The sequence below is a fragment of the Oryctolagus cuniculus genome, chromosome 2, assembly GCF_964237555.1.
Source record: "Oryctolagus cuniculus chromosome 2, mOryCun1.1, whole genome shotgun sequence".
Classification (NCBI taxonomy): domain Eukaryota; kingdom Metazoa; phylum Chordata; class Mammalia; order Lagomorpha; family Leporidae; genus Oryctolagus; species Oryctolagus cuniculus.
The window spans coordinates 193,469,419-193,481,616 of NC_091433.1; the positions used below are offsets into that span (position 1 = coordinate 193,469,419).

A 12,198-nucleotide genomic window follows, 5' to 3' on the forward strand; every position below is an offset into this window, starting at 1 on the left:
TCTTCTGACCCCCACACCCTACACCACAGCCCCTGTATTCAATTACTCGCCCCATTCCTGACTCCAGCTTCCTGCTACTGTGTACTGTGGGAGGCAGCAGTTGGTGGCCCAAGTACTTAGTTTCTCATCACCCGAGGGAGAGACCCAGACGGGTCCAGTCTCAGCTGTTGAGGACGTGTGGAAAGTGAACCAGCAGATGAGTGATCTCCCCCTCCTTCTCTCTCTGTCACTGCATGTCAACTGGATACAATAAGCTAAAGAGTTACAGCTTTTATTTAGCAACACTGTTGCGGTTAGGTGGTCAGCAGTGAAGGGCAGGGCACTGCCTGCAGCCCTGTGCTCCAGGGAGCCAAAACGCAGCCCTGACGTTTCTCCTCTGCCTGGGGCATTGACCCTCTCAAGCTTTTTGGAAAGGTAAAGATTTTCAGACATGGGCTCAGTCCAGGTCTCCCATGGGGTGGCAGGAACCCAGTCACTTGAGTGATAGCAGGTGCCTCTCAGGGGCTGCCTTGGCAGGAAGCGGAAGTCGTGAGCGGGAGCCAGCCGTAGAGCCCAGGCTCTCTAACATGGAGTGCGGCTTCTCAGACCCCAGGCTGATCGTCTGCTCCTCTCATTACTGGTTTTGAACCTGGGAAGATCGTTGCTCTTGGTAGTGATCTGAGGGGGTCTTTTAAAAGTCAGGGAACACACGTGATATGAGAAAACTGCATGAATTTCAATAATTGTTTGCGCCAAAGAAACTTATCTTCCAGCTTCCATTTTTCAAGCCCCCTCAGACATTGCAAGAAGGGACAGCCGAGACGCGGGGCTGAGTCTCTTTGGCCACCGTGTGGTTGAATGGGTGAGAGGAGCCGGCTCATGAGTGCAGCCAATGCTCGCAACGTCTATGGTATTTTAAAAACTGGTTGTATTTCCCATCTTAATGGCTCCTAATTATTCCACAAGCATAAACCTTGTACAGTTCAAGAAGACTTTTTGAGAGCAAAGCTCAAACCTCTGGTCTCCTGTATCTGCCAACACGAGTCGCACTTGGAGAGATGGCAGAGTCTGGATGCACTTGCTGACTTGGCTGGGACGGCTGTGGCAGCTGGGAGAACCTGGACTTGAGTCATCAGCCCTGGGGGTTATTCGGCTGCTAAGTTTAGCTCTCTTTCCCCTCAAGCCTTTTATGAGAAACACCACTAGAAAGAGAGTAGTATGATATCATCTCTCTTGGCCTCCACTGCGCTTTTGCTGGTATTGAAATGACCAAGCGAGCAGAAAAGAGGCCCCGAATGACAGAAGGGAAGAGCCACGGAGGGCTCGGGACCCTGTCTGGGGGGAGCGGCTGACCGTGACCGAGACACACAGCCACCTGCTGAGCGACTGGCCACGTTCTTGTGAAGCGAGAGTCGCTGAATCTAAACAACAGATGACCGCGGTTTCTTCTGGTTCCGCGTCGGCCTTCCTAGCCCGGGCCTGCTCCCTTTCACCCATGCGCATACGTGGTTTTGCACACGGGCGCGCTAGGGTTTCAGGATGAGTCACAGGTAGGAGGAAAGTCCTGGGGTCACGCTGACAGTCGCGTCCCTGACGAAGGGTTCCGTCCGCTCGCCGTCGCTGTTGGTTTCCGCGTACTCGGAGGCTTTTCTCCTTTTTACCCTGAACTCCTGTTTCCTGAGTTTATGTTTCTGGTGAAATGCTGGGACGTGGTAGGCAGCTGGTAAAGGGTGGTGTGGCCCAGGGACATCCTGCAGCTCGTCAGTGCTCCTGACTGCCGTGGGGACATCTTGCCCATGCTGCGTGACAGGTGAGCAGTGCTGGGGGGATTTCAGCAAGATGGGGGATGGGCTGTCCAGCTCCCGGAGGGTGGAGCTGGGTCCCGGGAGAGCAGGCAATCCTGGAACCACGCACTCTGGGCCCCGGAGCGGGTGCCACGAATGCGGAGACAAGGCCCGCCTGGCGGTGTCCTCGCGGGGGCAGGGTCTCTTGCAGGGACAGACTGTGGGGACAGAGTCTGTTCTGGCTGTGAGAACAGTGTCTGGAGAGGCTGGGCGCTACCGCAGTCCCTGCGGATGTGGTGGGAGCAGAGGGCTGGGGGCTGGTATTGTGGTGCAGTGGGTTGAGCCGTCGCCCAAGACACCTTTTGGTTGCTTTGTCTTTTGCTGGGTTTTCAGTGGCTTCCCTGCTGTTGCGAGCTGGGCCTTCATTGTGGCGATGGGTTAGTTTTCCCTTCCCACATGTTTTCTGCCAAAGTGTCTTCACTCCTGCTTTGGGTGAGCCACCATTTCCCGAGCTCTTGTATTTACTTTGAGGTCGTATTTTGCCAAGGCAATGGCTTCTTAATTCTTTGAAATATGTGGTGATATGTTACAGATCACATATTTATTCTTCTTCATAGTAATGGTTTTCTTATTCCACTTTTAAAAATTTTGATGTTTCCATTTCATTTACTTGAAAGTGCAGGGAGAAAAATAGGGAGATAGAGGCACAGGGGGAGGTCTCCCATTTTCTGGTTCACTCCTCAAAAGCCTGCCCTGGCTGGGGCTGGACCAGGCCAGAGCCAGAAACCAGGAACTCAGTGTAGATTTCCTGTGTGGGCGGCGCAGAGGTAAGTAGTTGACTCCTCACTTTCTGGCTTCCGTGGACGTGGGAGCCGGGCTGGGACGCAGACCCAGGCCCTCTGACGTGGATGTTGTAGGTCGGTCTCTTAATCCCTTGGCCAGCACCCACGCCTGCAGTACAGGGTTTCTGGTTGAGGTTTGTCTCTCATTTGTTTTAATTCCTTTTCCTGCAGCGTTTTGATCGACAGGCGTGCTGGCTCCTTTTTGGTCACCTGTTGTATGTGAATGAGGCAGGTGCTTCTGGTGTGGACAGGATCGCAGGGATTCCTCATAGCACATGGCCTGTTGACAGCATTTGTTCCAGCTGCTCCTTTGAAAGGCACCTGAATGGGCCGGCGCCGTGGCTCAATAGGCTAATCCTCCACCTTGCGGCGCCGGCACACCGGGTTCTAGTCCCGGTTGGGGCGCCGGATTCTGTCCCGGTTGCCCCTCTTCCAGGCCAGCTCTCTGCTATGGCCAGGGAGTGCAGTGGAGGATGGCCCAGGTGCTTGGGCCCTGCACCCCATGGGAGACCAGGAAAAGCACCTGGATCCTGGCTCCTGCCATCGGATCAGCGCGGTGCGCCGGCTGCAGCGGCGGCCATTGGAGGGTGAACCAACGGCAAAGGAAGACCTTTCTCTCTCTGTCTCTCTCTCTCACTGTCCACTCTGCCTGTCAAAAATTAAAAAAAAAAAAAAGGCACCTGAAATTCTCAAATGACACTGCACCCATGGTGGTTCTACTTCCTGCCTCTCCCACAGACTGCTTCCTGCATGGGTGGCGTCTCTGGCTGATTTCCCATCCAGGCCACCATATCCTGCCTGTGCCAGACTCAGTCCATGAAGCCCCTACTGCCTGCCACCCCTTCTCTGACAAGGGAAGCTGACGTACCCAGCAAAGCAAGCCGCTCCCCTACAACCTTTGCCCTATGACCCTTGTCCCGGTCTGCAGCCGCGGAATCTTCTCTCCTGGTTCACCTCCTCTGCAGTCAGCCTCATTCCTTATTCTCACAGGCTTGGGGTCACCCCCACGTCTCAGCCTAGTCCGCACTCACAGGCTGTGGGGTCGCCCCCACGTCTCAGCCTAGTCCACACTCACAGGCTGTCTTTGCGAGAGGGCCGAGCTGTCTTCTTTACTCTTCCGTATTTAAACTGGGAGTCTCCCCGTTTATCAAGTGCTTTACTTTAAATATAGAAAAGTCCAAACTCTGGAAAGGATTCTCATACTACAACGTGTGTTATTATTTTAATTCTCTGTCTTGACACGTGTTGTGGCACGTTCACCTCATAGGTGCCATTCATCAGTAAAAGGAACAAATGACTGCGGCCTCCTGGGTAAGTCCCACAAGCGTGTGCACTGCATGGTTCCACTTGTGCGATGCTCACATTAGGTTAAACCAATCCGTGGTGACAGAAACCAAGCAGTGCTTATTGGGCTGGGAGCAGGAGGGGTTAGGGACCAGAGCGAGGCTTGAAAGCCAACAGACTTCTAAATACTCAACAAGTCTTACTGTGCTGATAGAGGGTTCTATACACTGACAGAGGTGTGGGCTAAATGAGGATGTGTATTTGTCAAAACACGGAACTGTTAACACCTAACGCCTGTGTGTTTTATTAGATATAAATGATATCGTAATAAAAATATTAAAATAACCTTTCCCTTTTTTTGGTTAAAGATCTATTTATTTACTTGAGAAGCACAGCTACAGAGAGAAAGAGGGAGAATCAGAGAGAAAGGTCTTCCATCCGCTGTTCACCCCGAAATGGCAGTGACGGCCAGAGATGTGCCAATTCAAAGCCGGGAGCCAGGAGCTTCTTCTGGGTCTCCGGCGTGCGTGCAGGGGCCCAAGCACTTGGGTCGTCTTCCACTGCTTTCCCAGGCCATCAGCGGGGAGCTGGATCAGAGGAGGAGCAGGTGGGACTCGAACTGGCACCCAAAGTGGGATGCCAGTGCCACAGATGGATGCTTAACCTACTATGCCATAGCGCCAGCCCCTAAACCCAAAAATTTTTGTTAACTAATTTTAGGTGGCTTAGAAACTGCTTATAAACTAAGTTATCAAATGAAACTGTTTGAAATGAAGAAATAACTGTGATTTGTGAATTCTTACACCCTGGTAGTTACATATTTCATTTTCTGTTTGAAACACAGATTTGATAGATTTTACATGAAAATCTTTTTAAAGCTTTCAATTCCTAAGACAGTTGATGCCTCATGCTAAAATTCTCAAAATATTTTATGCTGTGAAGTATATACATTGATAAGTAAGGCTTAACTTCCCTTCCTATGGTTCAAACCTGGAGGCCCATCCTCATCTGTGTGTACCGCGGGTGGTGCTAAGTGTGTCATGTTCTCAATGACCGAATCTTCGGGACTGTTCTGTGTGTAGTGGATGAAGTTGGGATCCTGGTGGGACGGACGTGATTGCTCATCAGAATCTAGAATAGCATGATTAGAAAGCACAGCGGCTTAATGTGATTACAGGGACCACCGGGGACGCCGAGAACAGGCAGCCTGGTTCGCGTGGCCGTGTGAGCCGTGACGTTCGCGGAGGAGGATCTATGGCGTCTGCCCGCGGCTGCCTGTGGGGACTTCTCCCACCTGGAGTCCTCCTCCACCGTCGCTGTCAGGGCCCCTGTCTTTGGTGAGTTCAGGTTTGCTTCGCTTGTTTATCCAGCCTTGGCCTAGGTGCACTCTCTGTGTTATCTCAGCCCCGGGCTTCCTGCTTGCTAGCGCCTCTTGTCTGATAGCTGACTTCTGGGAGCTGCTCACCTGCAGAGGAGCCGCGCGGTGGGACTCATTTTTCTCTGACATCTGCGCTTCTGCTCATCGTGGAGCTCCAGATGGAACAGACCTTCCCAGGAGGAGCAGGTGACTCGGCGTCTTTTGATTGAATCTCAGTGGCCAGACAGGGTAATGAGCAGCGTGTGTGCATCAGCAACTTAATTATTAGATTTTTTTCAGAAAAAAACAGGGGGACACATGTTATTGATGGACAAATCCCAGGGGAGTGTTTGCAATGATTCAGGACTATGTCCCTTTTACAGATTTTTCTCCTGCAAAAATAATGTGCACTTTTTTTTTTTTAAAAATGTTTATTTGAAAAGCAGAGTGACAGGATGAGGAAGCAAGAGGGAGCGAAAGAGCAAGAGAGAGGGAGAGAGAGAGAGGGAAGGGGAGAGGGAGAGGGAGAGAGGGAGAGGGAGAGAGAGGGAGGGGGGGGAGAGGGAGAGAGGGAGAGGGAGCACTCTGCTCTCTCGCACTCCAAATGCCTGCAATAGCTGAGGCTTCCATGAATCAGGAACCAGGAACCAGGGACCAGGAGCCCCATCTGAGTCTCCCATGTGGGTGCCAGGGACCCCATCTGAGTCTCCCGTGTGGGCGCCAGGGACCCCATCTGAGTCTCCCGTGTGGGCGCCAGGGACCCCATCTGAGTCTCCGTGTGGGTGCCAGGGACCCCATCAAGTCCTTGAGCATCACTTGCTATTCCCAGGGTGCACATTCGTACGAAACTGGGTCAGAAGTGGAGGTGGGACTCCATCCAAGCACTGTGCTATGAGATGCACGTGTCCCAAGCATCAGCACCATAATGCCAGCCCCAGATATGCACTTCTTACGTTTCAGAAATTTCGTGCAGCCATGACTGTAACTATTTGATGATTCTGTATTATCTCACTGTTAATCAATGTCTTTTAAGTCACTAAAAGGCGTCCATACCCTTGTGGTCCAGCAGTCACTGTGCTCAGCTGTGGAACTAGACTAAAGCAGTAAGGACGTAGCCGTGGGCTGTCCTGAGCCAGGCAGCCCTGGGGCGAGAGCAGGTGGAACAGAGGGGCTCAGTCTTCTCTCTCACGCAGAAGCGCACATATTTGCTCCTACGAAGGGGCTTCAACATTCTGTGGGAAAATGGGCTTGGAGGACAAGTTTTTTAATTAATTAATTTTTCTATCTGAAAGTCAGAGTTACACACAGAGAGAAGGAGAGGCAGAGAGAGAGAGAGAGAGAGAGAGAGAGAGAGAGAGATATCTTCCATCCGCTAGTTTACTCCCAAATTGGCAGCAACACCAGAGCTACACCGATCCGAAGCCAGGAGTCAGGAGCTTCTTCTGGGTCTCCCACACAGGTGGGACTTGGGCCATCTACTACTGCTTTCCCACCCCATAGCAGAGAGCTGGATCAGAAGTGGAGCAGCTGGGACTGGAACCAGTGCCCATATGGGATGCTGGCACTGCAGGCGGTGGCTTTACCCGCTACACCACAGCGCTGGCCCCGAAGGATAAGTTTTTTAGCACAAAACATTTTCTCTGGAAATCCATGCACCGTTGTCTTCATAACACGTAATTACAGACTTTGTGAGGATGCCTTGTGTGCATGGATTGCAGAATTATTTTTTATTTTTTATTTTTTTGACAGGCAGAGTGGACAGTGAGAGAGAGAGAGACAGAGACAGAGAGAAAGGTCTTTCTTTTTCCGTTGGCTTACCCCCCAGTGGCCGCTGCGGCCAGCACACCGTGCTGATCAGAAGCCAGGAGCCAGGTGCTTCTCCTGGTGTCCCATGGGGTGCAGGGCCCAAGCACTTGGGCCATCCTCCACTGCACTCCCGGGCCACAGCAGAGAGCTGGCCTGGAAGGGGGGCAACCGGGACCAAATCTGGCACCCCAACCGGGACTAGAACCCGGTGTGCCGGCGCCGCAGGCGGAGAATTAGCCTAGTGAGCCAAGACGCAGAATTGCAGAATTTTTTGCATCGTCTGCCCACGAACATTTCAAGTTCCCTATAGTCAGAAAGGAGGCAACGGAGTCGCGGCAGAAGCCCCTTGCCATGGCCACCTTGGCCCCTTGCACAGCCTGTGGCCCTGCCCTGCCCCTCTGCCGGCTCCCTTGGCATGAGGTCTCCCTCCCGAGGGGACCGTCCTCATATTGATGCCCGCCCACCTGTCCTGAAGGTGGAGACCAGGGAAGGCCTGATTCCCCTCCACTGCTGCGTGGAACAAGGCCTAGCTGAGAGGTGAAGAGGGAAGCCTCAGGGAGAGCCCCTCCTCGCCATGCCCCCGGCTCCTACTTGCAAGGCAGACTCCTGGGCACCTGGCCCTTGTGGGTGGGCTCTGGGCCCTGGGATGTCAGGGCCTGCACAGCCGTGGGCACGCCTGGCTCGCCTTCAGTGACTGAGAGGACTGACCCCTGGGGCTCTGACGCACCGAGCTGGCACGGCGGGGCATTGCTCAGGGCACTGTGGCCTCGTGGCAGCCTTAGATGCCACACATGGCAGCTGGCCCATCACTTGGACAATTGCCCCCTTCCTCCTGGGGCTTTCAGAGGCAGCTTTTGCAGCAGCTGGGTCTATGGAGGCCCCTCTAGGGGGGTGCACAGGGCTCCCACGCCTGGTGCAGTCCATCACATGGCACGTATGCAGAGGTCAGTACTAGAGCAAAGCGTGTCCCCTCACTCTGTTGGTCACTAAGGGACTCACTTGCAGGTGCGCGGATGGGTCCTGGGGACCTCATGGCGCGGTGCAGTTTCTCAAGGCCGGCGGCGGGGGGAGAGGGAGACGCGGAGCTTATGCAAGGTCACTGCAAAAACTGTGAGAAACGGAGCGAAACGAAGTTCACAGTGCCGCAATCCGTGCATTCGGGGGTCTTCAAAATGTTCATGGGCAAACCATGGCCGCATTTTAATCTTCTTAAAGCCAGAATGAACCCGTGTTTTAGTTTCGTTTTCCATGAACTGGTGGAAGTATCCTGGTGTAGTTTTCGATGCTCTCTTCCAAGAAACAAAATCATGGCCCAAATCTACGAATGCGCAATGAGCTGCTGCTGAAGCTACATTTTATTGAGAATGGGGGAAAATCACAACAAGTTTTACATTTGAAAGGTTGACAAATCTCACAGTTACGACGGAAACGCAGAAAATGGCATATGACGGCTGTGAGCGGCGTCGCACACCTCCGGAATCGCTCTCCGTGCCCGTGTTAGCTGCGCTCAGCCGCCTCTCACACGACAGCAGCCCAGCAATGCTACTTTCTTGTCTTTAAAGATTTACTTATTTATTTGAAAGGCGGAATCACAGAGAGGGAAGGAAAGAGAGAGACATATCTCCCATTTGCGGGCTTGCTCCTAAAATGGCCGTGATGGTCAGGGCTGGGCCAGGTTGAAGTCAGGAGCCTGGAACTCCATCAGGGTCTCCCACATGGATGCAGGGGCCCACGCACTTGGGCCGTCCTCCGCTGCTTTCTCAGGTTCTGGATTGAAAGTGGGGCAGCTGGGACTAGAACTGACGTCCACGAGGGATGCTGGTGTGGCAGGTGGTGGCTCAGCCTGCACCGCCACTTTCCTTTTGGAAGGCGTCTCTCCTCTGGCACGCCTGGCGGTCCTTGTTGTGGCTTTTGTTCGTGGCCTGGGGAGTCCTTGCCTGCGGATGCAGATGTTGGTGGCACATGGGGACCACCCGTTTCGTTTCTTGCTCAGGGAGAGATGTTTCCGGTGTGTCCTGGTGGAGCTGCCAGCTGCGGTCTCTCTGGGCCCGGCTGGTGCAGCTCAGTCAGCTCTGTGCGCTCCCCTCACCTCCCTGCTCCAATGTCCTGGTGGCGAGTTGGCCATTAAGGCAAGACCATGATGGCCCCAAACAGAAAGTGCTGTTTATGGTGCTTAGGGCCAGGCCGGGCTGGGCCAGGCAGCGTAGATGCTCCTCACACTCCCTCATCAATGGGACCTTCACTGGGCAAAAGGAAGCCCCTCCCCCCACCCCACCCCCTGGCTGGGCAGAGGGTCCATTCCTGGGCACAGCTTGCAGGGCCGTGGAGGGGACCACACACACAAGGGATGCACGTGGGTAAGTGTGCGGTGGTCTGCTCCTAGTGACTGCTCAGTGACTGGCAGCTGTTAGCCTGTTAGTAAGTGACCATCTGCTTGAATCCTCCTTCTGTGGGCTTCGTCTGAACCCATTCTTTGCCCAGAGCCTGCTCAGGCTCAGGAAATTCACAATGCGGAGGACCTGCGCCCACTGCCCTGCCCTGGGGACCACCCCACAGCTGAGCGAACCCAACACAGCACGCAGTGGGACGGCCTGACGTGCAAACAGCAGAGACTATTTTCTATCGCTTAAGCCAGAGAAAGGCGTTTATTGGTTCCTGCAGTCGAGAAGTTTCAGGGTAGCAGGGTTGAAGCTCCCTGTGGTGAGCTTGAGCTCTGGTTCATGAGGTCACGGGTCCCGACCTCTGCCCACCTGTGGCTTCCTACTCGGGTGCACGCTGTCTGTGCAGTGGATCCGGGCTGCCCCAGGCTTTAGTCCTCCTGGGTCAGATCAACCAGTGGAAAGGAAGCTCCAGTCTCTTGCTTCCTCCAGTTTCCGGGAGACCCACTTTGGGCCACCTGTCCCTCGGCCTAGGTGCCAAGGTGAAGGGGGATTCTGATCGCCCAGGCCTGGGCACTCTCCGTTCTGAGCATTGGGGCTTCTTGCTAGGTGCATCCCTACCAGGTGGACTGAGTGGGGTGGGGGCCGTAAAGGACCAGCACAGTCCTCCTCCCAGAGTAGAGGACACGGGTGTTGGGTGGATGAGCACTGCAGGACCCACAACCAGGCGGTGCCAACCCCCATGTTAGGAGGCTGTCATCACCGACACTGTAGGATTCTAAGCAGATGATAAATTTGGTCACAGTGCTTAGCAAGGGATGCGTACACGTTTGCTGATTTGATACGCCATGCACATTCTCCACGCAGTGGATCCGGTTTCGAGCCTTCGCCCTCCCAAGTCAGACAAAGCAGCAGGCAGAAAAGGCGCTGGTGTGCGGTTATGTCCAGGGGGCCGTGTGGCAGAGAGCGGGTCGCCCGAGGATTTGCCGGGGGACTTTGCTCTGGGATTCCCGAAGGAATCAAGACTGAGCCTTCCCGTTGGTTCACTGCGGAAGTCAGACGATGAGTTCCTGGGGCCACCGGGCTGTGCGTCCCTGAAAGCATGGATGCGGATGTCTCCCCTTGCATTAGTAAGTGTTTGGACTAACGTTGGAAGAGAGCCATGAGTTTGTGGTCTTTCATATTTGTCAAACTTATTTATTTATGATGTTGGATAGTACACAGCCTTTCTGTCATTCCGGTGTTTTTAGACCAATGTCACGTGGCCATGTCCTTGGGGACTGCTGCAGATGGAGCTCAGTACACGTTCCCGGAAGTTGTTCAGCCCCTGGGAATACACACACACTCTTCCTCCAACACCGGAAGCCGCGTGGCAAACAGTGTCCTCCTGGGGGCCCGTGTGGTGTCCTGTCCTTTGCCCGGGCTTTGTCGTACACAGGACGTAAATCTGATTCCTCGTCTGTCCCCCTTCCGACTAGACTATGGGGACATACGGATGCCTATGTCACCCGTACTCGGATGCCGGCAGGTGGTAGGCGCTCAGGAAAATATGCGGGGTTTGAATGAGGGAATGGGGATGCATGTATGGGTTGTGGGGAAGTTCCATGAATGAAGCAAAGGCATCCGGACTTAGGCTGTAGAAACAGTCGCATCTATTAACTATTTACTACGCTTTACTGTTGGGCCCTGGGCGAGTGGCAGAAGAATATGAGACGAGACGGGTGCCTGGCTGAGGAGCCTCGGGATTCCGGAGTGGGCCTGAAGAGCAGGAAGTTGCAGCTGATGGGCAGAGGCGGGCCGTCTTCCTCTCTGCAGGCCAGAGGGTCTGGAACTGGGCCTGGAGGACTGGTGGATCAGCCAGGGTTCTTCCAGAGCAACCAGACTTAAATCAAAAAAGGGGGCGGGAACGGCTTTGTTGACCCTTTACTGGACGTGACCAGAGAGTGCGGTGTGGGCAGTGGGGCTGGCTTAGGGCTTGGGGGCGGAGGGGCCCGGCTTGCCATCTGCACTGCACACGGCTTTGTCCCAGGCACCCCTGCAGAGCTCCCCACAGCCCGGGCTTGCATCCTCGTGAACCTGGCCGGCAGGAAAGGCCCTGTCCACCTGGCTCCTGCACATGTCCAGGCTGCATTCTGTTGGGCTCTGGTCATGCCCAGCCCCCGCCCAGCCCTAGGTGCCTGCATGTCTGTGCGGGGCTCTGGGCTCACGGGGTCGGTGCCCCCGTCTGTGGAGGATGTGCACTGAACAGGTAATGCATGCCTGAGTAAATGAATGAGCGGGTGAGTGGATGGCGGCGATGACTTGGGTCTGAGGCAAGCCCAGGGGTCAGACACAGAGAAACCTGCTTTCTGCTTTGTCACTAGGATCGTCTCTCACTTGAAACCCCAACAGAGGCCCAAGTGTTGTGTCGCGGATGCATTGACCACATGGTCTTCAGTGCTGCACACGCCATCCAGCGTGGGGATGCAGCCTTGGTCCGGTGTGTGGCTGCCGCGCCCCCTGTGGCTGGAGGTTCCCGCATTTTCCCTGAGTGGTGCAGTGGCCATGTCGGGTGCCATCTGCACCTCACTTGTCCCTGGGTGGCCGAGGCCCAGAGTGGGCTCAGGTACTTTGGAGGGAACGCGTGCAGATGGCAACAAGCTGGGCACTAACCCTCCTGCGAGTCAGAGCCTGGCCAGGGCTCCCAGGGGACGGGTCAGGCGTGCCTGTGTTCCCAGGTGCTTGAGCGTGGACTCTGTGTCAAGGGGCCTTTGCGACTGGGGACCTGA

The 12,198-nt window shown here is 54.6% G+C and overlaps 1 long non-coding RNA gene across 1 annotated transcript in view; it reads left to right on the forward strand.

Annotated features, from left to right (window-relative positions):
- The first annotated feature begins 1,238 nt into the window (after window positions 1-1,238).
- Window positions 1,239-12,198, forward strand: part of LOC108176263 (uncharacterized) — a 38,731-nt gene continuing 27,771 nt past the window's right edge. The window contains exons 1-2 of the long non-coding RNA XR_011386974.1: window positions 1,239-1,789; window positions 5,067-5,226. This is a non-coding gene — a long non-coding RNA (uncharacterized lncRNA). The remainder of the gene's footprint in view (window positions 1,790-5,066; window positions 5,227-12,198) is intronic.